Raw genomic sequence first — 24,068 nt, forward strand, 5'->3', positions numbered from 1 at the left:
GCCGAATATAGTACCCGGGGTTTATTGAAGGCCCACTACCCGAAGAATAAGAAGATTCGGAAGCCCAAGATGTATTTAAGGAAAAGATAGAGTTGTAATAGGAAGTGTTATTTGTAATCTGGCGGGATGAGTTAGAAACCGTCCCGGACTCTGTAACTTGTACAAAACGAAACCCTCGGCTCCACCTCTTATAAGTAGGTTTTTATAATCGTCGAGTACTTTTCGGCTGAAACCTTCGAGATCTACTTGCCCTCTACTTCTAACTAAACCCTAGCCTACAATCCATAGGCATTGATAAGTTAATCCCTTGTCAGTGGGGGTCCGACCTGAATAAAGGCGGCGTCCTAGGACCTCTCTTGCGTGAAGAGGAGGACCTACCGGAGGCCTGGACTTGTGATCTGGCCGGGGGGTTGAGTTCCGGAAGGCTCCGCCGGCGAATGTAACAGCGCTTTGCCTGGAGTTTGCTGGATCGGAGGTATTCGGTCGTGTGCACCCATGCGAAGCTATTTTTCGGTGTTGACATCAATTGACTATGGATCCATGATGAAAGTCGGAAGAAGAGAATTTCATGAAGGTCGGAGGGGAGGACTAGCTAAGGGAGGTTCAGTCTCCGCGCTGTTGAGGGGCTTGCTTGGTGTTCCGGGCTTCACAACAGCGGTATGAAAGTGGGGGCGACAACACAGGTGAAGTGCAGAGTCCTACCTTTCAGGGTGAAAACCCAAGGTTGGCCTTAACTGGTTGTGCCTGGCAATGACCTTGGTGGAGGCATTGTTTTGAGAGGGGACTATCTTCAGGTGAAAACCCAAGATCTTTGATCGGGCGACGACGGTGTTTGAGCACAGTTCCCTTCTTGGAGGCGTCGTTTTTTGAAGATTCTGTAATTCAGGTGTTCTCGTGGCAGTGGATGTATTGCTGTTGTTAGCCCCGAGATACTGTAGCGGGACTTTTGTTTCTTAGTTTTCTTTTCCTTTTTTTGGCTGTGTGCATCCGTAGTGCCATTAGGGCGGTGCGTTGTTGCAGAGGCTGAGTGTAATTGCTATCTCTTGATATTAATATATTCCCTTTATCGAAAAAATACCACATTGATCGAGTTGGGTGTGCCAGCAAGATCATACGAAAGCTCCCGTCAGAATGACCTGAAAATTAAACAATGCTTATGTGTTGACGTTCTCATCAACAAAGATGACTTGGTGCTTGTCCCAGTTGTATTACTCCCTCCTTTCCCTGAAACAAGTTGAAAGTTTGCGTAAATTTAAATGTATGTATGCATTAAATAGTGTTTAGATACGTTCGAATTTAAATAAACTTTCGATATATTTTTAATGGAAGAGAGGGAGAGAGTAATATTCTTCTGGCCCGGGCTTGCCTTCATCCCAAGGAACTACTAGCTAGCACATCAGCATTTTCTTCCTAACATCTGATGAGACACCACACCACCAAACTTCCGAGAAATGACATCACCTTATATATAGCTTCAAAGAAGCTGGAACCGTTCTCTCCCTCCTGCGTCGCCCCCGCGCGGCGACCAGGGGGAACCCTAATCCCGCCGCCACCAGCCCCCCTCCTCCCTCCCCTCTCCTCCCTCGCCGCTGCCTGAGGGTGCGGCCGGGCAAAGCCCGATCTGCGTCGGCGGTGACGAGGTTCTCTCGTCTTCTGGCTCGGGTGGAGGGGCGCGGGAAGTCTTCCCCGGGACAGGTGCCACGGCGTGCCGGCGCGGGCATGGCCTGCTGCGGCGATGCGATGGGTGACGGTGGTGGATGCGCGTCTCCGGGCGGCGCGGGCAGGTTGCGGCAAGGGCGGTGGTGGCTGCTCGGCCATTTTCTGCAAGGAGGTGGCTCGACGGCGGCTGCGTGGGGGGGCGGCGGCGCCTCGCTGCGGGCTGGATCTAGGCTGCCGGGCCTAGATCTTGCCGGCGGTGGCGCGACGGTGTCCTCTGCGATACAACATCTGAGGGACGGCGGTGGTGGCTCAAGGAGACGCCATCTGCTTGCCTCGGCACTACGCTCGGCGATGTTGGGATGCGCGGCTGCCGGTGAAAACCGTGCTCCGACTCCGGTCTTGGCGGGCGATGGCGGTGCTACACATCGTAACCTTCTTGAAGGCATCGTTATCGCAGCCTGCATCTAAACACTCGCGCTGCTCCGGGGGAAACCCCAGATCTGGGTCTCCTGGATCGGACGATGGCGGCGCGCCCTGCATTGTTCTACCTCTTGGGCATCGTTTTTGGAGCAGCTGCTGGATGTTGGCGGATGTTGGTGGAGTGGTATTCATCTACCACATTGTTGGCGTTGAGTCTCGGTGGCATGGTGCTGCAGGGCATCGACGATGGATGCGGGATGATGTATGCGTGCAGGATGGTGGAGCCGTCTGCCGTCATGGTGGCATCGATGGCAGGTCTTGCAAGGTCAAGCGATAATCTCTCTTGAAGATGGAGTCGAGGAAGACGGCGGTAGCAACTTCTGTGGCGTGTGCGTTGGCGTGCACGGAGAGTCTGCTGGACTGGATGTGCTTCTCACCTGCTATTGGACGGTTTGGGAAGACATTTGGTTTTCGGATGATGTGAGTTGGTGTATTGTCACCCCCATCACCCCACTGTAGGTTTAGTGAGGTGGCTTCGAGGTTAAACTTTTGTATTGTTCTTGTAAGTGTTGTGAATAATATAATAAAAAAGCCGTGTGCATCCTTTGGATGCAGAAACTGGACGATATTTCCCCCATTTCGAAAAAAAAATAGCTTCAAAGAAAGACATGACAGTAGACGGAAATTGGAAACAAAAGACGACAATAGATTGAACTTGACACTGTGCAAGCTGATCTTCCCACGGTGCAGGCTGCTACACCCCAAGCACCGGCCGGTAACAATGCAACACGATCAAAGACGAGAGACAGATCATCACTAGGGCCGTTGCCGATCGAAGAATCTTGACGATTCACTGTTGTTGGATGGTCTGGCGCGCGTGGCGGGGAATAGACGGCTCGACGGCGCCCGTCGTCCGTCGTGCCGTCGCCGTCGCCGACGGATCGCGGCGCAAAAACGGAAGGGATGCCACGCATAAATGGCTTTAGGCCGGCATGCGGCGTCAAGTCCCCCGGCGCGTTGTGCCGGTGAACTGTAGAGATCGATCTCTCCGTCCGTGTCGTCCTCTTCCGCGCGCGGTGGTTACGCGCGCCATGCGTCGGACCTGGCCTGCTGCCCGCCGGCCGGTGTGGGATCCGGCCGGAGCTGCATGCTCCGTTGCTTTCCTACCTCCTTATCGCTTCGACCGGGAGCGATCGAGCCTAGCTACCAAATCTGTGTGCCGCTCTCTTTGAGGTTTGCGTGAGCGCTAAAACTTTTCCCTAATGTTCGTCAGACAAACTTCGTACGTATGTCTTTCAATTGGTCTCGCTGAGCAGCGTGATTTGCTTCTTTTTCGTTGCGGCACCATGTGAGTAGGCCAGATCGTCGGGCATGTTGGTTGCGTTCCAGCTTGTAAATCCGTACTACAAGGAGAGGACGATCGATCGATGTGATAGGCGCGGAGAGTGCTAGCTACCGGCTACTCTTTGCTCCAAGGTTACGCTCCTCTGGAAGTGCACTGTTTAGTTCTGCCCAAGTCGTAATCATAATGTACAAAATGCTCGTCCCATCGGGGATGGCGGTACTAATTTTCTATCACGAACAGTCGTGTCATCATCAATCCGTTGACTAATAGTACGACTGTACAGCACTAGCTTTTCCCAAAGGGAGGAATAATGCACACAATCATGTACTTCCTCCATCGGGAAAAGATGCCGCCGATTTGTCTAAATACCTACTTCCTTCGGTCGGATTTAATAACCGCAGGAAGGGTTGTGCACGCATATCAATAGCGGGTGGACGCGTTGATTAGTTAGGTCCGGAGGTAGTATGTATCTAGATATATTTTAGTTTATAGATACATGATTGATCTAGATAACGGTGTTGAACAAGTCAATGAAAAAACTCGATGATGCCTCGCGACACTCACTCCGTTGATCTACAACAAACCCGGGGCACGTGTTATGCAAAACCTTTAAGAAGGGATCTAAGCTTTGAACCACCGCCTCAACAAGGGCAAGACCGACTCAACAAATTGCCTGATGGATCATATGTTTCCACAAAGGGTGCATCGCATATATACTTGTCATCGAAGTCATTCCTACCATGAGTACTTGTACCGGCCGACGATATCTTGCTAGCTCAATACCACTAGAGGAGATGCTGGAAGCGTAAAGTGCCACATACCACCACGCTTACGGTTGGTTATTGTTGCACCACCCCTTCTTGGTGATAAAGGGACAACTTCTGATTGGCGCGAGCAACAAGTATGGCATGCCGACTAGGCATGAGACGCATCGTGTAGCACGTGCAATTTAAGCCGGAACGAACTGGTCTAGAAGTGAAGGTGCGACATATACCCTCCGCTGGTCTTGAAAGCTCTGGGTGTCCAAAGAAGTGGTGTTTCATACCGGCGCCAACCTAGCAAGCTATGTGGATAAGGAGGCCATCACCATCTCAATGTCTAGCCTCCACGCCGTCCACATTACCACGACAGCTATTATCGCCCATGTTCCCAATCACCCAGTATGTCCACATCGGAAGAAGTCCCTCGTCGAAGTTATGTGGCCAACGCCGTCTCATGTCACGACGGTTCGAAAAGGCCCCACAGGTGTTTATGCCGTGTGAGATTCGTCCGCTGACGCTCTACGGGCTACGACACCGGTGGGAGGAGAGGAGTAGCATGAAGAGAGGTTATGATGGGGGGCGGCTAGGGTTTCTCTCCCGGACAGCCCGTTGGAGAAACATGGCCGGAGACACGGTCTTTCCATGCCAGGCAGTCCTGCGGAAGCACTGGCTAGAATGGCTGTTGCAATCTTACGACGGGAACACGGAGTTGTCCCAGGACGCCGGCCGCCGTCCGTCCGTTCCTTGCTGAGAAGGATACAGACCGACCCATGGTCCGGTGCATGCATGGTCCCATCTGGAATGTCTTGCACTGCACGGTGCAAGCCGGTCATGTGTCCGTATCGATGTCGGTCACGAGCCCGCGGGCAATCAACGGCCCACGCCATCTTGCGCCACAGGGCACAACTTAATGGCCGTCTATGTACGTTCGTCGTCTCAGAGGAACTCAGAGAGAGCACCGACGACACGAAGGTAGCTAGGTCGCCGGCCGGCCGCCCGCCGTGTCAGGCAGGGAACTGCTGACGCGTCATACGTACGTGCACGTACACGAGCATCACGTACGCGTGCGAGCGTACAGCTAGCTCCTGTGCAGTACGATCTGGCGGTCCAAGGAGCTAGAAATTGTGCGCATGTCCCAATGGCCGGCCGCCCGATCGAGAGCAGCGCGCGTCGGTGGTCGCCAGATCGAGATGTTGGTGTCGCTGCGTTACGTACGCCGTAGGTCCGGGCATTGTAGTACGTGTGGTCCGGGCGGTAGAGCTCGGCGCCGGCCCACGCCCGCGTGCGGTCGTACGTTAGAGCATCTCCAACAGCCGCGTAAAAAGCCGGCACGCTAACCCTCTATTTCGCCGCGCTGTAAACCGCTGGCACGCGTGATATCGAATTTTCCCCGCCGGATGCTTCATTTTGCAGCGCGCGTTGGTGTGGAAAAAAAGCACCTCCGCCGGAGGCTCTATTTTGCAGCGCGGGGCACGGCGCAAACTGCTAAATTCGACTGTTTATTTCAAAATTAATCAAACAAACTATAAAAATTTGATCGAAAATACGAATATATTAAAAAGTTCAACGATACACCGCGACATAGAGGACGAAAATACAAAATTTGACTAATTTTTAAACTACTCGTCCGACTCCCAGTCGAAGTCCGAGAAGTGGGTGCTCGGAGTCGTCTCCGACACCGGCGTCGTCGTCCACTCGAAGGAGGAGGAGGAGAAGACGATGGTAGACGGCCCTGTGCCGTTCTTCTTTTTCACCTCCTTCCTCGCCGCCTTCCTCGCTGCGGACTCGGTGCAGCGCTTGTCGCGGCTGGCTTTCTTCTTCGCCTTCGCCGCCGCCTTCTCCTCCTTCTGCGCGTAGAAGGCTTCCGTGGCGGTGACGTCTCCGGGGAAGCGGCGTGCCCACTCGAGGCGCATCGCCTCGTTGCGCTCGGCGATGAGGAGGCGCTGCTCCAGCTCCCGCTGTCGGCGCTGCTGCTCGCGCGTGATCACCGGCGGCGGCGGCGCGAGCATCTCCGCCTGCTCTCGCGTGAAGACATCATAAAAGTTCATGGTCCGGCTCGAGCGGCCCAGTCGCCAGGCGACGGCGTCGTACGCCCGCGCCGCCTCGTGCGCCGTATCAAACGTGCCGAGGCGGATCCGCTCGTCGCCGGAGCGGATTTCCGCGTCGAACCGGCCGCTCGGCCGCGCCCGAACGCCGTGGTAGCCGGAGGAGGGGCGGCGGCGCGGAGGCATCGTCGGCGCGGAGGCGGAGCGTCGGTGCGGAGGCGGATAGTCGGCGGGAGAGAGAAAGAGGCGGGGAGAGAGACGGAGCGGCGCAGGGATGAAGTGGCGCGTGGAAAGTTCAGTTCGTTGTCGCGTTCGCGCGTGTCGCGTTTATAGCGCGCGCGGCAGCGGACGCAGCAATTCTCCCGCGCGGAGTAGCGCAAACGCACGCGCAGGGTAAAGATTTTAGCGCGCGCGCTTTTTTCCTGTATCCGCTGGAGCTTCGCGCGGGCGCCCGGGCTCGCCAAACCAGCAATTTTTTTTGTTGCGGGGCGTTTTAGTGCACCTGTTGAAGATGTTCTTAGCTATGTGCGTCCCCGGCACCAGCGCGGCGTCGGTGTCGGCCCACCTAGTCTACCACCACTTGCTCATTGTTGTTTTAGTCGTACAAAACACTCACTTTATGGCTTCTTTCACAATTCATAATTATTCAAATCTGTAATCAGGTTGGATTATTGTAAACCTAACATCATGATCCATATGGCAATGATGATGTGGTATCTACATGTCATAACTCATAAGCTACATTAGCGTGTGTATGTGTGGGTTCGCCATATGTCGAACGTCTGAGTGTATGTGGACATGAATGCATGGAGGGCCAATTTTATTTAATCTTGTACCTGATTTACTTCTGTAAATTGTGTAAAATTTTCCCAGATTACTTACGTCTTACACCGACCTACAGTTCTCCTTAAACTTCTATGCTTGGTGGAAAAGAAGCGAACAAAGGTACGCTCGCTTGCTGTCTTGTTCTCTGCCGCGGACTGGGATCGCTCGCCAGCTAGGTCCTATAGGAAAAAAGTTGGAGTAACATTGTATGAGAACATATTACCCATCTTCGGGGACAAGGGGCGGAACGACCTCTCGATCTAGTATTGACTATAACCTCTTTCCATTTCCTTTATGAGTTTGAGGATTCCTTCACATTTGCTCGAATCTCTCACAAAGAGTGACCCAACTTTTCAATGGGAAGGCAATTCTTTTCAACTTTTCTAGATTAGTTATTTCATGTTTTTCAATTACTGAATTCTTTTTCATGTTTTTTCATAAGTTCAAAAAATCGCCAAATTTTGGTCGAATCTAACAGGATGTGGTAAATGTTTTAAACATATGTTGTTTCAAAATTTCCTAGATTTGTTAGTTTATACTATCTAAATTATAAGAATTTTCATACTACTTTTTTAATATTTAAAAAAGTAGCTAATGACACGTGGACGCCACATTACGTGTGGACACTTGATGTCTGATTTGCTATTAAGAAAGCTAATACTCCAAGTGAATACTACATTTAGACCTCTTATAGTTAATGGTTTGTGCCAAAAAAAAAAACAAGGGTGTTATTGTGCAACTAGAGCAAAAACTAGCGGTGGATCAATTTCACTACGCCGATGGTAATAAAGAGATTTGCGTCCAAGTGAGATTTTTTTTCTCTCTCCATGTAGTACGAGCTCGATCTGCAGGCAGCATTCATTTGCGCTGCGTGCATGCACCGGATCGATATGATCGGCGGGGCGTGTAGGGTCTGAACCAATGCTGGCACCATCGTACCAAGTGGTATACACATTTGGGTGTAAAATCAAGCATCACGTCACGCGCGTAGCGTAGTTAAGTTGCCCGCATGCCTGTCGATCGCAACAGATCAGTGTCTGCAGTATTCAGTTCGCTGGGCACCGAATCGGTCGGCGGTGTAGGGTAAACATCAATGCTGCTGCGTGCCATCGTGCCATGAGTCCATGACACCCTAAGAGCAACTCTAACGAACCTGTAAACACATGTAACTATATAATAATCGCTAATTTTCAGCTTTCGCAAATATAGATCGCTCTAGAGAAGAGCTAGTAATTAAACACGCGAAAATTGTATTTATTTTCACGGTTTAAGGAGAAACCGTCCCCTCGAACCCTACATTCACTGTCCGGAAGGCTGGACTGAGCGTACCCTATATGCTCTAGTTGTTCGTGCGCAAGGGACATTTCAGCTTTCCCCCTTCCCGCGTCTGCGCTGCCGCCTTCGATCTCCCGCCCAACTCGCTCTCCAGCGCCGCCGCTCACCGGATCCAGCCCCATGGACCTCACCAAGCTTCCACCCGCAACTGGTTTGGCCACGCCTCAACAACCAAGTCCCGCAGCTGGATTTGGCTCCGGTTCCCGGACCGCTAGATCCTTCTTGCACATGATTGCGGGCACCGAAAAGCCGAAGAGGAAGCGGTTGGGGAACACCGGCGGCCCCTGGTCGCTGACGCGTCACCGACTGCCAAGCCGCAACAATTTGCGCCTGTCGCCAAGGCGCCCAAGCGTGTGCCCAAGAAGAGCAAGCAGGTTGCCGCTAAGACTTAGCATGTCGCCCCTCAGCCTCCGCTGGTCGCCACTGAGCCTCAGCCCGTCGCCGCCCAGCCTCCGCCCTTCGCTGCTCAGCCTCTGCACATCGTCGTTTCATCCCCTTTGGATGGTGCAGGGAACGTGCTCGGCGATGGTTCTACAAGGTATGACCTCCGTCCTCTCCACGATACCGTTCATGTCATTAGATTCTTGCAGTAATTAAGCTTAGTCTGATGTAGCTAAAAAGAGGAAGGACCAATGGGAAGCGAGAAGGCAACATGAAGCACAATTGGAGTTGCATCAAATGATGATTTCGGACATCTTGGAGAGGAGGAGGCTAGCTTGTCAAGACGGTGGCACATCGTCAAGTGGCCTAGGTGAATCTCCTATGAGTGGTGGTGATGGAGGTGTGCACGATGAGCTCCACGGCGACCGACACAGTATGATTTGATGATCTCTTGCATTCATCAAGGTGGTTGTGTAACTTTTTAGATATCCGATGGTTGAACATTTCCCAATGTACGTGTGGATTGCTGTGATCACGACAATTTGATGTAAAAGCATGATAGAATGCCGGCGACTGGCGAATATATATGTAGTTATGCACTCGATCGGTTTTTTTTTTACCACAGGTACGTTAACCGCTCGTTGGTATGGTTAATTAAGCTACTAGCAGAATCCCTGTCGCTAACGTATTTAATTAGGAGGTACTTCTTTACCCAAAGTGATGCATGATCGAACCAAACCAAAGTCCCCACCATGAAAAAAACGTTTGACCTCCCTCTGGCGCATTTCTGTTAGCAGCCCTGCTGCTACACCTGGGCTGCAAGACACTATGGGCCTCGCTTCAAGGAACACAAGGCCGAAGCGCATGATTCAGCCCAACAGGAAGTACCTGGGCAAGGACTGGACCTGATCAGGTTCGGACGGCGCGAGAGCAAAGTCTACTTAAGGCGAGAAAGCAAAGACAAGAAGGACATCCATTGGGATCAGAACCTGCGGCGGCGGCGGCGAATATTTCCTTCCTTGTTGTAATCCAGATATTTCCTCCAATTCGAACCTCTCTGCGTGTAATCCAGATGCTTGTGTGTGTGATATACTGAATCCCTAGCAGTACTATAACATCTGGTATCAGTTAGCCAGCAATCCCCACCAAATCCCCACCACAATCCGTCCATTTCAGTCCTGGAAACTCGGAGATACACGGCAGATCGGCGCCGCTTGTTGGGAGCCATGGATCCAGCTTTGAAGGAGTATCTAGATCAGATCAAGCAGGATACCAGCGACCTCAAGGCCGCGGTCATGTCGAGCAAGGACGCCGTCATGGCGACGCAGGCGAAGTTGGAGCAGAAACTCGAGGCGCAGTCGGGGCAACTCACCGATCTATGTAGCTGGAAGACGGATCTGGAGGCCCGCTTCGCCAAGCTCCACGCCTCGGTGATCGATCTCGAGCGCGCGCATCTCTCGGCGCCCGCGGCTCCGGGTGGATCAGCGTCGACGCACCTCGGCGCACCGTCCACATCTAACGACGGGGAGATCCACGGGCCAGTCGGCCACGGCGAGCACGCCAATCCCGGGGGATTTCTGTCGATGAAATCGACTTCATCGGCCGATTCCCCGGTCAAGGGTATGCTCTCGTTCCAAAATCCTTTGTCAGCAAGTTCATCTGACCCCAATCTCGCCTCTGGCCAAATCATGGCGGGATTGGGCACCACGGCACCCACGATGCATTTTCCGTCGTTCAACGGCGAGAATCCTAATCTCTGGAAGACTCTCGCTGAGCAGTACTTCCACATGTTCTCCATTCATGAAACTTATTGGGTTCCGATGTCTACCCTGCATTTCACGGGTGCCGCTGGCATATGGCTACAATCTGTAGTTAAGAAATTAGCTGGTTTAGATTGGCTTGCTTTCACATCACTTTTATGCACGAGATTTGGACGTGATCGACACCAATTGTTGATCCGTCAGTTCTACACCATTAAACAGATAACCACTGTCGCTGATTACATAGAACGTTTCGATATTCTGATGAATCACTTAGTTTCATATTCTGATTGTACTCACCCATATTATTTCTTGACACGTTTCATCGAGGGACTCCGACCCGATATTCGCTCCATCGTCATGGTTCAACGACCTAATGATCCGGACACGGCATGTTCTCCGGCATTGTTGCAAGAGGAGGTTGCCGATGGGGAAATTCAGTACGAGGCCATATAACACCGATCAGCGCATTACCAGATTTCTGTGAAGCAATTCCAACACCAACAACGCACCCCTCCGGCCAAAGCTGCACCGGGACAGAGGAACAGAAAACAGTGGAAGGTAATCGCAAATACAATGATGATAAAATTGCTGCTCTTCGCAACTATCGTCGTGCAAAAGGGTTGTGTTTCAAATGTGGAGAAAAATGGGGCCAGGAACATACATGTCCTTCCACAGTACAAATGCATATAGTAGAGGAATTGTTCGCTTTATTCTCCATGGATGAAGTCACTGGTGATATGCAAAGTGAACCAGCTTACGAAGAAACAGAGACAGGTTGCTCCATTTACGTACAAGCTTTTGCTGGGGTATCGTCCGGGTCAGCTAGAGTAATTCGGTTGCATGCAAAAATGCAAGGACACGAAATCCTGGTGTTAGTGGATTCAGGGAGCTCTACTTCATTTGTCAACAAGCAACTCGCAACCAAATTGACTTGGAGCTGTTCCTATGAAGAATGCTTGTAGGGTGCACGTGGCAGATGGATCTCAACATACATGCACTTCTTATATCCCACGAGTGTGCTTGGTTTTCTCAAGGCCAACAATTCTTCACTGGATCTTAAGATCCTGCCCACGGGTACATATGATGCAATCCTCGGGATGGACCGGCTTGAAGAGCATAACCACGATATTGATTGGGTCGCCAAAACATTGCGGTTTCGATCGGTTGGTGGGAAATTTAAATTGCAAGGCCATTGTTCGGATAACATACGGTGTGCCGCAATCTCGGCCACGAGCTGCAAACCATTTGTAAGAAAGGGTGCAGCAGCGCACCTTGTGCATGTGTATGCTCGGATGGTCAGCTAATGGTTGAGGAGATCATTCCGAACAAATCCAGCAAGTTGTTGATAAGTTCACAGATGTTTTTGCTGAACCAGACTCTTTACCACCTCGCCGCAATTGTGATCACAGTATACCTTTGATGCCAGGAGCTCAACCGGTAAATACGAGAGCTTATAGACACAAGCCAGAGCTGAAATCTGAGATAGAAAGACAGGTGGCGAGCTCCTCCAATCTGGTGTTATTCAAAGAAGTACCAGCAATTTTTCTTCTCCGACTATCCTAGTGAAGAAGAAGGATGGAACCTGGAGGTTATGTGTTGACTATAGAGCTCTCAATTCAATGACTGTGGTCAGCAAATACCACTGTACCTATCATAGACGAACTACTGGATGAATTATCCGGGGCTAGTTGGTTCTCAAAACTTGATCTACGTGCTTGGTTATCATCGGATCAGGTTGGCCGAGGGCGAAGAGCACAAGACTGCATTTCAAACACATTCGGGGCATTGGGAGTACAAGGTAATGCCATTTGGCCTGGCTGGTGCACCTGCTACATTCCCGGGAGCCATGAACAATACATTGCAGCCTTTGCTCGAGAAAATGTGTTGTCGTTTTCTTCGATGACATATTGGTCTATAGCACTTCTCTCGAAGATCATGTACATCATTTGACAAGCAGTCGTTGAATGCGTTGCGTCGTGATCACCGGCAAGTCAAGATGTCCAAATGTTCGTTTGGCCAACAACAAATATCTTACTTGGGACATGTGATCAATGCTACAGGCGTATCATCGGATCCTTCTAAAATTTCCAAGGTGGCATCATGGCCAACACCACGGTCAAGCAAAGATGTGCGCGGTTTCCTAGGCCTTGCCGGCTATTATAGGAAATTTGTGCGCCATTTTGGGATACTTGCTCGCCCCTTTTCAACTTGCTCAAGAAAAATGCTCCATTCGTGTGGACGAAGAAACCGACACTCGCATTCCAGCTTGCTCAAGCAAGGACCGATAGAAGCCCCGGTCCTTTCACTTCCGTATTTCTCCAAGCCATTCGTCATTGACACGGACGCATGTGACACGGGAGTGGGAGCGGTTTACGGCAAAATGGACACCCCATTGCTTATATGAGCAAACCTTTGGGGCCAAGACACCGTGGGTTGTCAACTTACGAGAAGGAATGCCTCGTAATATCGATGGCAATAGAACAATGGCGACCCTACTTGCACAATGGAGAATTCTTGATTCGCACGGACCAAAAAAGTCTCATTCACTTAGAAGAACAACGATTGACTACGAGTTTGGCAGCGAAGGCATTCACGAAACTATTGGGCCTGCGCTACGAATCTGCTATCGTAAGGGTGAAGAAAATAGAGCCGCCGATGCTCTCTCTCGTCGTCAACACCCGGAATCCGAAGAAGTGTCGGCAATTTCGGTATGTCAACTCTGAATGGCTGCGGGATGTTCGTGCTAGTTATGCTTCAAACCCGCATGCCACCCGTTGGATCCAACAAGCTGCAACAACATCCCGACCCTAAAGGTCGATTCTCTCTACGAGACAACCTTCTCTATTTCCGCCAGCGTATCCGGCTGGGCGGCGCAACGGTGATGCAAGAATCGATCATGAAAGCGTTCCATGCAAGCAAGGCTGGGGGCCATTCAGGATTCCCTGTCACCTATCGGCGAATTCGTCAGTTCTTTGCGTGGCCAAAAATGAAGGCGCAGATCAAAGAATTCGTGCAAACTTGCATGATCTGTCAACAAGCAAAGCCTGAGCGAGTAAAATACCCAGGTCTACTGGAGCCATTGCCCACACCTGACGGCGCATGGAAGATGGTCACCATGGACTTCATAGAGGGTCTCCCGCCATCCGGCTCCACCAAGCTGCATCATGGTCGTCGTTGATAAGTTCACGCGATACGCACACTTCATTCCGCTCCGTCACCCCTTCACGGCAGCCACTCGTCGCAGCAGCATACATGGACAATGTCTTTAAGTTGCACAGACCTTCCCAAGGTCATGGTGTCCGACAGAGATCCTATCTTCACTAGTCAATTCTGGCAAGAAATGTTCGGTCGTATGGGGACGAACTAAGGATGAGCTCGGCCTATCATCCCGCTACGGATGGGCAATCGGAAAGAGTGAACCAGGTAGTCGGAAATTTACTTGCGTTGTTTCACTCATGCCTGTCCGCGCAAATGGAGTACATGGATATCTCTTGCGAGTATTGGTACAACACTAGTTACCACTCTGCATTGAAAACATCTCCTTTCGTTGCTCTATATGGCCATGAACCAAGTCACCGGGGATCGAGACAGCATTTAGTCTGCAAAAACCAAACGCTGCAAGCCTGGATCGATGAACGCAAGCTGATGCAACAAGTACTGCAACGAGAATCTTCATCATGCTCGGCAACTCATGAAGCAACAAGCCGACAAGAACAGAACACCAAGAACATTTGATGTGGGAGATGCGGTGTTTGTCAAACTCCAACCTTATGTTCGGGTGTCGGTAGCACGTCGAGCAAATCACAAGCTATCCTTCGAGATACTATGGGCCTTACAACGTCATCAAATGCATCAATCCCAGTGGCATACAAAGTGGATCTTCCTTCTTCGTCAAGAATACACCCTGTATTCCATGTGTCCCAGTTGCGCAAGTGTTTGAAACCAGGTACTCCAGCGTCCACTACTCTTCCTACTCCACCTGATCATCTTGTTTTCCCTGTGAGGGTCATAGCTCGTCGCTGGCATCGTTCTGCAAATGGCATGCGTGAGCAAGTACAGGTTGAGTGGTCCGACCCCATGGCCACTGACATTACCTGGGAAGATGCTGTGGAGCTGCAGCAGCGTTTCCCCGCATCAACGGCTTGGGGACAAGCCGTTTCTCAAGGAACGGGGGATGTTAGCAGCCCTGCTGCTACACCTGGGCTGCAAGACACTATGGGCCTCGCTTCAAGGAACACAAGGCCGAAGCGCATGATTCAGCCCAACAGGAAGTACCTGGGCAAGGACTGGACCTTAGGGATGTAAACGGATCGGATCGGATCGGATATTGCTCTTACCATATCCTTTACCATATTTTTGTAACGGATTCGGATCGGAGCGGATAATGGTCGGATGCGGATTCGGATGCGGATTATATCGGATTACGGATATGGAGCGGATTCGGACCGGACTCGGATCGGATGCGGATTATTAAGAAAATATACATATACAAAAATAGAAGTATGTTTTTTTATGTAAAATATGTTTGTAATTATAGACTATAGCTAAATGTACACACTTGTTCGTACAACAAAGCAAATTGCGTGATAATAGAATACATAGTTTGGCCGATGAACTAAATATATTATCTAAATATTTAGGGTTGGGCTAGTTTTTTCGGATTATCCTCTTTGTGGACCTCGGATAATCCGCAAAAAATGGCGGATAATCCGTATCCGTCGGATAGTATCAATACCATATCCTCTACCGTATCCGTCGGATATCCGCTTGATCACTATCCGTATCCGTATCCATATCCGGCGGATTTCTAAAAATGCATTTCATATCCTCAAAAACGGATACGGATGCGGATTCGTAACGGAAATTATCCGTACCATTTACATCCCTACTGGACCTGATCAGGTTCGGACGGCGCAGGAGCAAAGTCTACTTAAGGCAGAAAGCAAAGACAAGAAGGACATCCATTGGGATCAGAACCTGGCGGCGGCGGCGGCGAATATTTCCTTCCTTGTTGTAATCCAGATATTTCCTCCCAATTCGAACCTCTTTGCGTGTAATCCGGATGCTTGTGTGTGTGATATACTAAATCCCTAGCAGTACCTTAACAATTTCAGCCACGATTTACAGATGCCCCGGCAGGCATCGTCCTAGTCGCCTTCGCACCAACTCTCCACCAACAAAGGAGCTCGTGCAACAGGGTATGGGAATGAATTACAGATGGGAGGTTATTTTCTGAACAAAGGGCTTCTTCGACATGCTGCGTCTTTTCGCACTAAGCTTCGCTTTTCTGCGTGGCCAAAGTGCAAAAACGATTCTCGGTCTGGGCACGTCGCCCTGTGCTCCTACGACACATGGCGCTGATCAATTAGCGCGATAAGACGACGCAATCCGCGACGCTTTGTGAGGTCACGATCGCACCAGCCACCGGCCTCGGGTAAACGAAGATGAAGAAATTTAAACGAGAAACGCATCAGGGAAAGAAATGTCTGATCAAAAGGCAGGGCCAAGTATGCATTCAGTCAGCTGTCGGTTTCCTGCTGCTCCCCGAGAGAATTTAGCCATTCAGATGTTCCCTCGAGCCAGCTAGCCGGGTCCTTGGTAACTTCAGCTTCCCCTTCGATTGACCTATCCGGCCCGGCTCTACATAATCTCGACGACAACTCGCACAGTCCAAACGAGAGTCCCTGCGGCAAGTTGATCTCAGATTGATCGGAGCATCCTTTAATTAGCCTTGAAAGCCTCACTTAACAGTTGGGAGTGAGGGCTATACATGGCCGGCGTCGTCACGGCCATGCAAGGGCAGGTGCCCAGCTATATATCCATCTGCGGCTCTGCCGGTGGCTGCCGCAGGCCGATCGGTAGACCCAGATATGCATGAGAGGAGGATGGATGGCGAGGCGCGCCAGGTGGAGAAGCAGGGCACGTGCATTCTTTTCCAGATGGCCGGCCGGCCGCCAGCGCCCGCGCGCCGCCGAGGCCAGGCCTGAGCACCGATCGATGGATCGAGCTCGCATGCATGTGCCTTTCTTCTCCACCGTGCGCGCCTCGCCTGCGCGCGCACACCGGCCCGTGCATGGAACTGGAAGCTAGCTGCAGGCCGGCTAGCGCCTCGATCAGTGCATGATTTGTTCTTCTGAAAGCAGACAGCCGCCAGGTATGTGAGTACATATGTGATGGCTTCATCTACCCTTGCAAATATCTTCTGTTGCTCTTCTGCATCTTCCTTTCCAGTTTCGGGAAGATCGACGATTTTATGCCATAAAGCCGGGTTTCAATGCTACCTTCAACTCCGCCTTCGGTTTGTTGATCTATATCCGCAATTAATCATGGTCACAGTTCGATTCTTTCACTTCGTTCAATCTACAGCTGGGAGAGAAGCACATATTTAACACTTGCCAAGGATCGATGATGAACGAACCGCGCATGCATCCTCCTCCGCGCTTTGCTACAAGAGCGCAACATGATGAGAATATCTTGATCGGAGGGCCTATCAATGTCAACAGAGAAATGACTATTTGTAAATCGATTGAGCTATAGTCACTCTCATTCGATCCTCTGTTTGCTTTTCAAGGTTGTATATATTTACTCACCCTCCCTATTCTCTATGCTAGTAGAAAATATGGAGCAAGCTAGCTACTAAATAATTAACGGCTAGCTATAACAACTAAGCACAACTGTTTGAAGTTGTGCATGCAATGCTTCCAAAATTACTTTCTATTTCTTGTCAAACATAATGCAACGTACGTACGTATGCCAAATTAATTATGATCTTCGCACTACGGCAAGATGAATTTTCTACTACTAAACTAAATTGCTAGGACCCTTATTTGAGGAATAAATTTGGTTGCTCCAAGTTAGTGTGGTTCGGTGCTTCACTTGTTCTGTCAATTATTTATCGCTGAACTGGTTATTATCGGCTGCCAGAAATCCTGCACTATTAGATGAAAGAAAACATGTAAAGGTATCCAGCAAATACACCTGTTTATTCCGTACACATGCAATAATGCGCAAGCTACAAAAATAGTAGGTCGTCTTAAGGTGCCTTGTCATTTCTGGTGAAAGAACATGCCGGACGACAGAGCTTCGACTAAAGTAGTTGCAGAGGCGAGAAGACACACAACAACCCAGTGTGCTAATTAACTTTGAAGCACTATCCCGTACTCTATAGACATATATGCATCTGTGCATTCTTTCTCCCCGCAAAATGAATAGATATGCAAGTGGTGCGCGCCTCCAATTTTTGTTCTAAGTTTCACTATCTAAATCTTGTTTTCAGAAATGTATGAAAAGGTTATGTGAATCTTGCAACGTGGTTTATTTCTAAAAATGAAAAAAAAAGTCATGCTCCCCATTGCGAAGTAGAGCAAAATATATACTTCAAAAATTTGCATAAATTCTATTCGGCACATTGGAGCATATGCTCCTGCTGCCGGAAAAAAACATTTTGAAATGACAAATAAATTCAAACAAAAAATTTCACGCTTACATATCGACATTCTATGTGCGCACGTCAAGTTTTGTGATAAAAATAAATTGTGACCTGTGTGATAAAGACAAAAAAAAAACGTCATGTAAACAACCTTTTTTACACCAAAGTTCATCTTTTTTTTTTACACATGACACTAGAAATGTTGGTTCTCTGGTGAATGACTTTGTGACCATGTAGAATTTCGAGATGTACCCACTAAATTTTGTGTTCAAATTTTTAAATATTTTGAAAGGGTACTTAAAATGAAATTTAAAAACCGGGAGCATATGCTCCTGGGGTGCCAAAACACCACTCCCAAAAATTTGGTATACAGTTCATAACATATATGCACAGGAAACAAGAAAATATTATAATTAATTAGAAAAATATAGACATAAAATAAAGATGTATATGCATGTACGTTGTATGTTCTTGTCTTTCACACTTTCTGGTGTATACAAATGACATCTTTGCACTAATTTGTGCAAGCCCCTATGCTAATACAGTAGTCCCCTCAATCATCCGTAAATAAGTGTATGTTTAGCTTTCGTTGTAATCAAACATTTTCAAATTTGACTTACTTTTTTACATAAAAATAGCAATATATGTGATATCAAATAAATATATTATGAAAATACATGTTAAGATATAGTGATATTAATTTCAATGTCCTAAATATTTCTACTTTTTTCTAGGGAGTTGGTCAAATGTAATAAAATTTAATTGAAGACAAAGCTAAACGTAGACTTATTTGTGGACGGTGTGACCTAGTATGTTATATTGGTATACTTATGTTTTTTTCCTTTTCCCCGGTACTCCGTAACTCCAACATACATGGTCTGAAGATGGGGTGGTGGGCGTTGACATAAATTTATATTTTGTTATGAGGTTGTTTCACATATGCAGCTTACATCCATTGATTGTGTTTCGCGGTCTTTGTAAACTTGTTACATAAATATTATAAAATGTTACCTTCTATCGGAAGGTTCTTCCTCTGCATTTAATTATGTTTTAAAAATGATATGTACCTTATAGTGAAGGGTTTTTATTTTTGGGGTGAAGCACCGGTGGCGAGGGACGCAGCCAGGGGAACAGTGGGGCCATGGATCCCCATGGTCGATTTTTTTCTGAAACCTCCTAGTTAAGATGTGGATTTGCTCTCCAAGTTTACCTATATGGTACCCTCTCCAAGACTCCAAGCTATTTCATGTACAATTGGGTCCCTTCTGTTGTATTCCAGACTGGCCGGCTCCGTCCCTGCGGGTTGCTTCACAAGGCCAGTAGTAGGATATGTTGTCCTTATACCCTATATGTGTCTCTGCGGCAAGCTGATAATGAAGTACATGGCAATTACAATGTTCCCTTTTTTCCTAGAGGGAGTGGCAGAAAATTATTGAGGGAAAAAACACTTGGACGAGAGCATTTGTTTAGCGTGCAATGGCCGTTTTTAGGGACACGTGAAATAAAACACTTGAACGGAGAAAGCATCTTTGCCGCTCCTCGTCAAAAAGATCATGGGGACTCCTGGGCCTTTTGTGTCCGTGGTATGGGCATTTTAGTTCCACCCGGCCACAGGTTCAGTTTATCTGGGCCGAACAGGAATGTCCACCAGTCGTACCATCTGCTCGTGCGCTCTAGAAGGTCCCTGTCCAGGGCTGACCCGAACGACGAGAACCAAAAAAATCCGTTCAGCTTTGGCGGCCGCAGAGTACACGGGAAAGCAACACTTCGGTCTACGTAAACTTCCTCGCATCGTGCTGTCGAGACTGTTCACAGAATCACAGTCAACGTTCCCTTCTCCCCCTTGCAAGGCCTGTTTGATTCATAGATAGTAGCTAGGAGGAACGTACTAATGGGAAAACATATACGATGACAATGTCGTGCTCATTTTAATCCTACGAAAATTCATATAAACTATAGTTTCTTTGAGCCCACAGAAAAAGCAAAGGAATAAAAAAAGGACTATAACTTCCCAAGCTCTATGCTGTTTGGGAACGGAGTGGGTCTTTATCTTCTTATGAAATCTACTGCAAAAAAATTCTTAGAAATATTTCTATGAAGGTCAATCCTATAAATTAAATTAGTACCATCATTGATTGTTTTTCCATAAAATAAAATTCTACAGATTTTAAAAATCAAACAGGCCCTAAGAACATCTCCACCGTGAGCCCGTAGTGTTTTGCATACAATTATTGGGTCCAAAGTAAAAAAAAAAACTCACACCGTCGCCCACAATAGAAAAGCTACATCAGTTCGAGCCCAATAAAAACATCGGCGAACCCCATAGAATCCCTATAAGAAGGAAGGTTATCGGGCACACCCGATTGCCCCCTTCTCTCCTAGCCTGGCCCATCTGTCACAGTCACATCTCCCGACTACCCATCTCTCTCTCTCTCCTCATTTTCTCTCCCTCCCCACTTTCTTTTCCCCAGCCGCCCACCCACCACACATCTCCTCTTCACACCACCACTCCTCCTCCTCGCCGCTACCCAGCCTCCACTCGTTGCTCCTCCAGCCACCTGTGCACGCTGCTCCAGGCGCATCTGTGCATCTCCTTCCCGCTCCTCCCCACACGTCCAGCGGGGCTCCACCTCCTCGTCACCTCCTACGCCCACCACATATGCGATGCTAGGATGGCGCTCAAGGCCTTGCTCGCGTTGAGCGCTCAGGACGCTGACCTCCTTCGTCCCCTTCCTCCATCAAAGTTGAGGACACTGGGGCGGCACGAGGGTGCTAGGGCGGGGGAGGGGGGAGGGGGCAGCTTGGGGGAGGCATTCCGGGGTCGGCACGTATGGCTTCTCCACCACTGTGGGGCAAGGTCGATCTCAGCTAGAGCTTTGGGCGACCACCGCGACATCCCCCGTGAGTCCGCCACGGCAAGGGCGTGCCTGAGCGACATCAAGGGTTGCTTCCTGGTCTCCGTTCGCAAGTCACCTCTTTCTGTCTTTCTTTTGGGGTCGGTATAGGGGATAATCGGGGTGGGACTCAAAAATATTTGCCCAGCATCTCTCGCTGGCGACCCCCAAACGTAGCCAGCATGTGTGCTGCTAACTAGTACTTAGGGGTGGAGATGCTCTAATTATAAGTTTTCTATTTTGATTAGTCAGCCAGCCATTCTCTCGTCACTGCTGAACCAACGAATGAATTGATTAGTTCAGAACTTGAGATAACGCGTGGTGACGGATATGATGCCCTATCCTACGATCCAAGCGGCAACGCGGAGAGTTTTTATATCCGGTTATTCGATCGGGCTAGCAACTTTGCATCAGGAAGTGCAATGGGAATCCTTTTGGCTGGCCCTTGCTGTCTAGAGTATGGAAGTTAGCTTGGAAAGGATGGTTACGTGCCCGCCCTGCCCTTGCTGGATTTAGAGAACTTTATCGTCGTGTTGACTGGTTGGCACAGATGTGGACCTCTGTATCCATACTAAAATATAAATGTTTAGACGATGCCCTGTTTTTACATGCTCCTTTCCAATCAAACGTCAATATACACTACAATTATTGAGTGCGGTTCAGCGAAAACCAAGTGCATTTGCACGGCACATGCCGTCATGACCAATTAATCTCCACGGTCGTGATTGCAGAGTCAAAGCGAGGATCTACCAAGGTAAAATGTGCACGTGGCAACGAAAGGCGATATCTGTTGACTAGGTTTAGCTGAACTCCACATTCTCGTGAACTGATTGAGGGCGGCTCCCCCTTCATGTTTAACACAATCCTATTTGGTCCGATACCTACTGAGGATGAATCTTCTTCTATTACCCTTGGTGCACTTCAAACCTTGACGTGGGGAGTTCTCGGCGGCCTCTTATCCTTTACTCAGTCGGCACCTTTCTTTACATAAGAAAAAATTCCTGCTACTAGGCCCTCAATGGGGTTGTAGATACTGATGTACGAACAACATATGTTGAGGGTATTCCTGTGTGGATTGCTTTTGGCATCTCAAGATCACCCTTATGAAATTCTTACATTCCATGAGAAGGTTCTACCACTGAACACTCTCATCAATGGAACTTTTGTTTTAGCGAGTTTGTGGCCAAGAAACCATTGAGGTTCATTAGAAGTTTCTTTGAATACTGATCCATCTTTTGTCATGGAAGCGGCCGAGTGGATCTGCATTTGCATACTCCCCCGTACAATCATGTGGAGTCCACGATAATACATATTCAACTCAAACACTTTCAAGCTCATGCGTTATTAGTCTTAAGTTATTACTTCATAGTATGACCATCTAACATGTTTTAATTCGGCATTTGTATACCCATGAGCCAGTGATTGAATTGACCCATTTTCACTATCTCTGACGCGTTTCGCTATCCAACCAGTGGCGGAGCCATGACATTAATATTGTGTAGTCATTTTAAAGTTGTGTAGGCAAATATATCTATTTACATGATGTTTATAGTTTTTATAGTACGTAATTTCTGCTTATGTTCTGAAATAATGTGTAGTGAAAAGACTACACAGCTACAACATGGCTCCGCCACTGTATAGAGGGACACGTGTTCGGAGTAGTCGGTCTATATATGTACCTTTGGTAAACCTTCGTGTTGGTGAATTTGGAAGATTCTTTGACCAAGTTTACCTGACATGGACACGAGACTGCTCTGCTTTGAAGATGAACTTCTAGACGAGCATTAACCATGGATCAGGTGCTAGAAGTTTGTCACCGTATGTGTGGCCTGCCTATCGGTGGATGACAAGCAGCCAAAGGTCACCCGGTTTTGGCCGAGGGCTAAACCAATCCAATTACTACCTCTGTGTACTTTTCCTCGGTCCAAAGATAGCACAGAGATATGAAAGCACATCTAACCACCGTCAGTCAGCGGATAAACCCCATGATGACCAAGGACAAAAACCAGCTTAAAACCCAAACCCGTAATCATCCCCCAATGCGCAGCTGAACGCCGCCACGGGCCCACCCGTCATGGACGTCCCGTGCGCGGGTCGGAACGGATAACAGACAACACGCACACGCAAACACGACTTCTTCCAATTTCGGCTACTCCACCTGCCTCGCCTTCCCGTCCCGTCCGTCTCTCCTCCTCGTAAAAGGAGACCAATAAAAATTTCGTCCGGGGAATCTTTCGAGCTTCGTACATCGACCGATTCCCAAAGCCCCCCCCCCCCCCCCCCCATCTCCGCCGTCGAATTCGCGAGCCCAGGTTCTCGGCGATGTACCCGGTGATGGGGGCGGGGCAGCGCTCGTCGGGCCGGCTACCAGCGGCGTCGCGGGTCGACAAGGCCACCAGCCACCTGCTGTAGGGCCCGACTGGGCCGTCAACCTCGAAATCTGCGAACTCTGTCGCCTCTGAATCTCCACACATCTGTCGTGCTTCACTATTCACTCCGCCGAAGTGTGCGTGCTCCGCCGCAAAGGAAGAAGTGTTCGTGCCCCAGAGGCTACAGCCACGAGCCGTACCTCCCCGTCGATCATGCTACTCCGGCAACACCGTCGTTTCCCATGGGACGCACTTTTCCTTTCTGACTTTCCCACTTCCTTTTGCCTCCCCCGAGGCCACGCCATTTCACCATCGACGTCTCCAATGGGTCATGGTGAGAGCACTTGCTCAGAATGATACTACCTCGGTTTCAGTGAATAAGGCCCACGCGTTTTTTTCGAAATGGGGGAGATATCACCCCAGCTTCTGCATCCAAAGGATGCACACAACTTTTTTTATTAGATTATTCACAAAACCTTACAAGAACAATATAAAAGATCACCCTCGAAGCCACCTCACTAAACCTACAGTGGATGAAAGGGGTGACAATACACTAACTCACATCATCCAAAAAATCAAATGCCTTCCCAAATCGCCCAATAGCAGGTGAGAAGCACATCCAGTCGAGCAGACTCTTAGCGCACGCCAACCGCACACGCCACAGAAGTTGCTACCCCGTCTTCCTAGACTCCATCTTCAAGAGAGATCCTCGCATTAACCTTGCAAGACCTGCCGTCGATGCCACCATGACGCCAGACGGCTCCACCATCCTGCAAGCATACATCATCCCACATCCGTTGTCGATACCCTGCAGCACCATGCCACCGAGACTCAACGCCAAC

The sequence above is a fragment of the Lolium rigidum genome, chromosome 4, assembly GCF_022539505.1.
Source record: "Lolium rigidum isolate FL_2022 chromosome 4, APGP_CSIRO_Lrig_0.1, whole genome shotgun sequence".
Taxonomy (NCBI): domain Eukaryota; kingdom Viridiplantae; phylum Streptophyta; class Magnoliopsida; order Poales; family Poaceae; genus Lolium; species Lolium rigidum.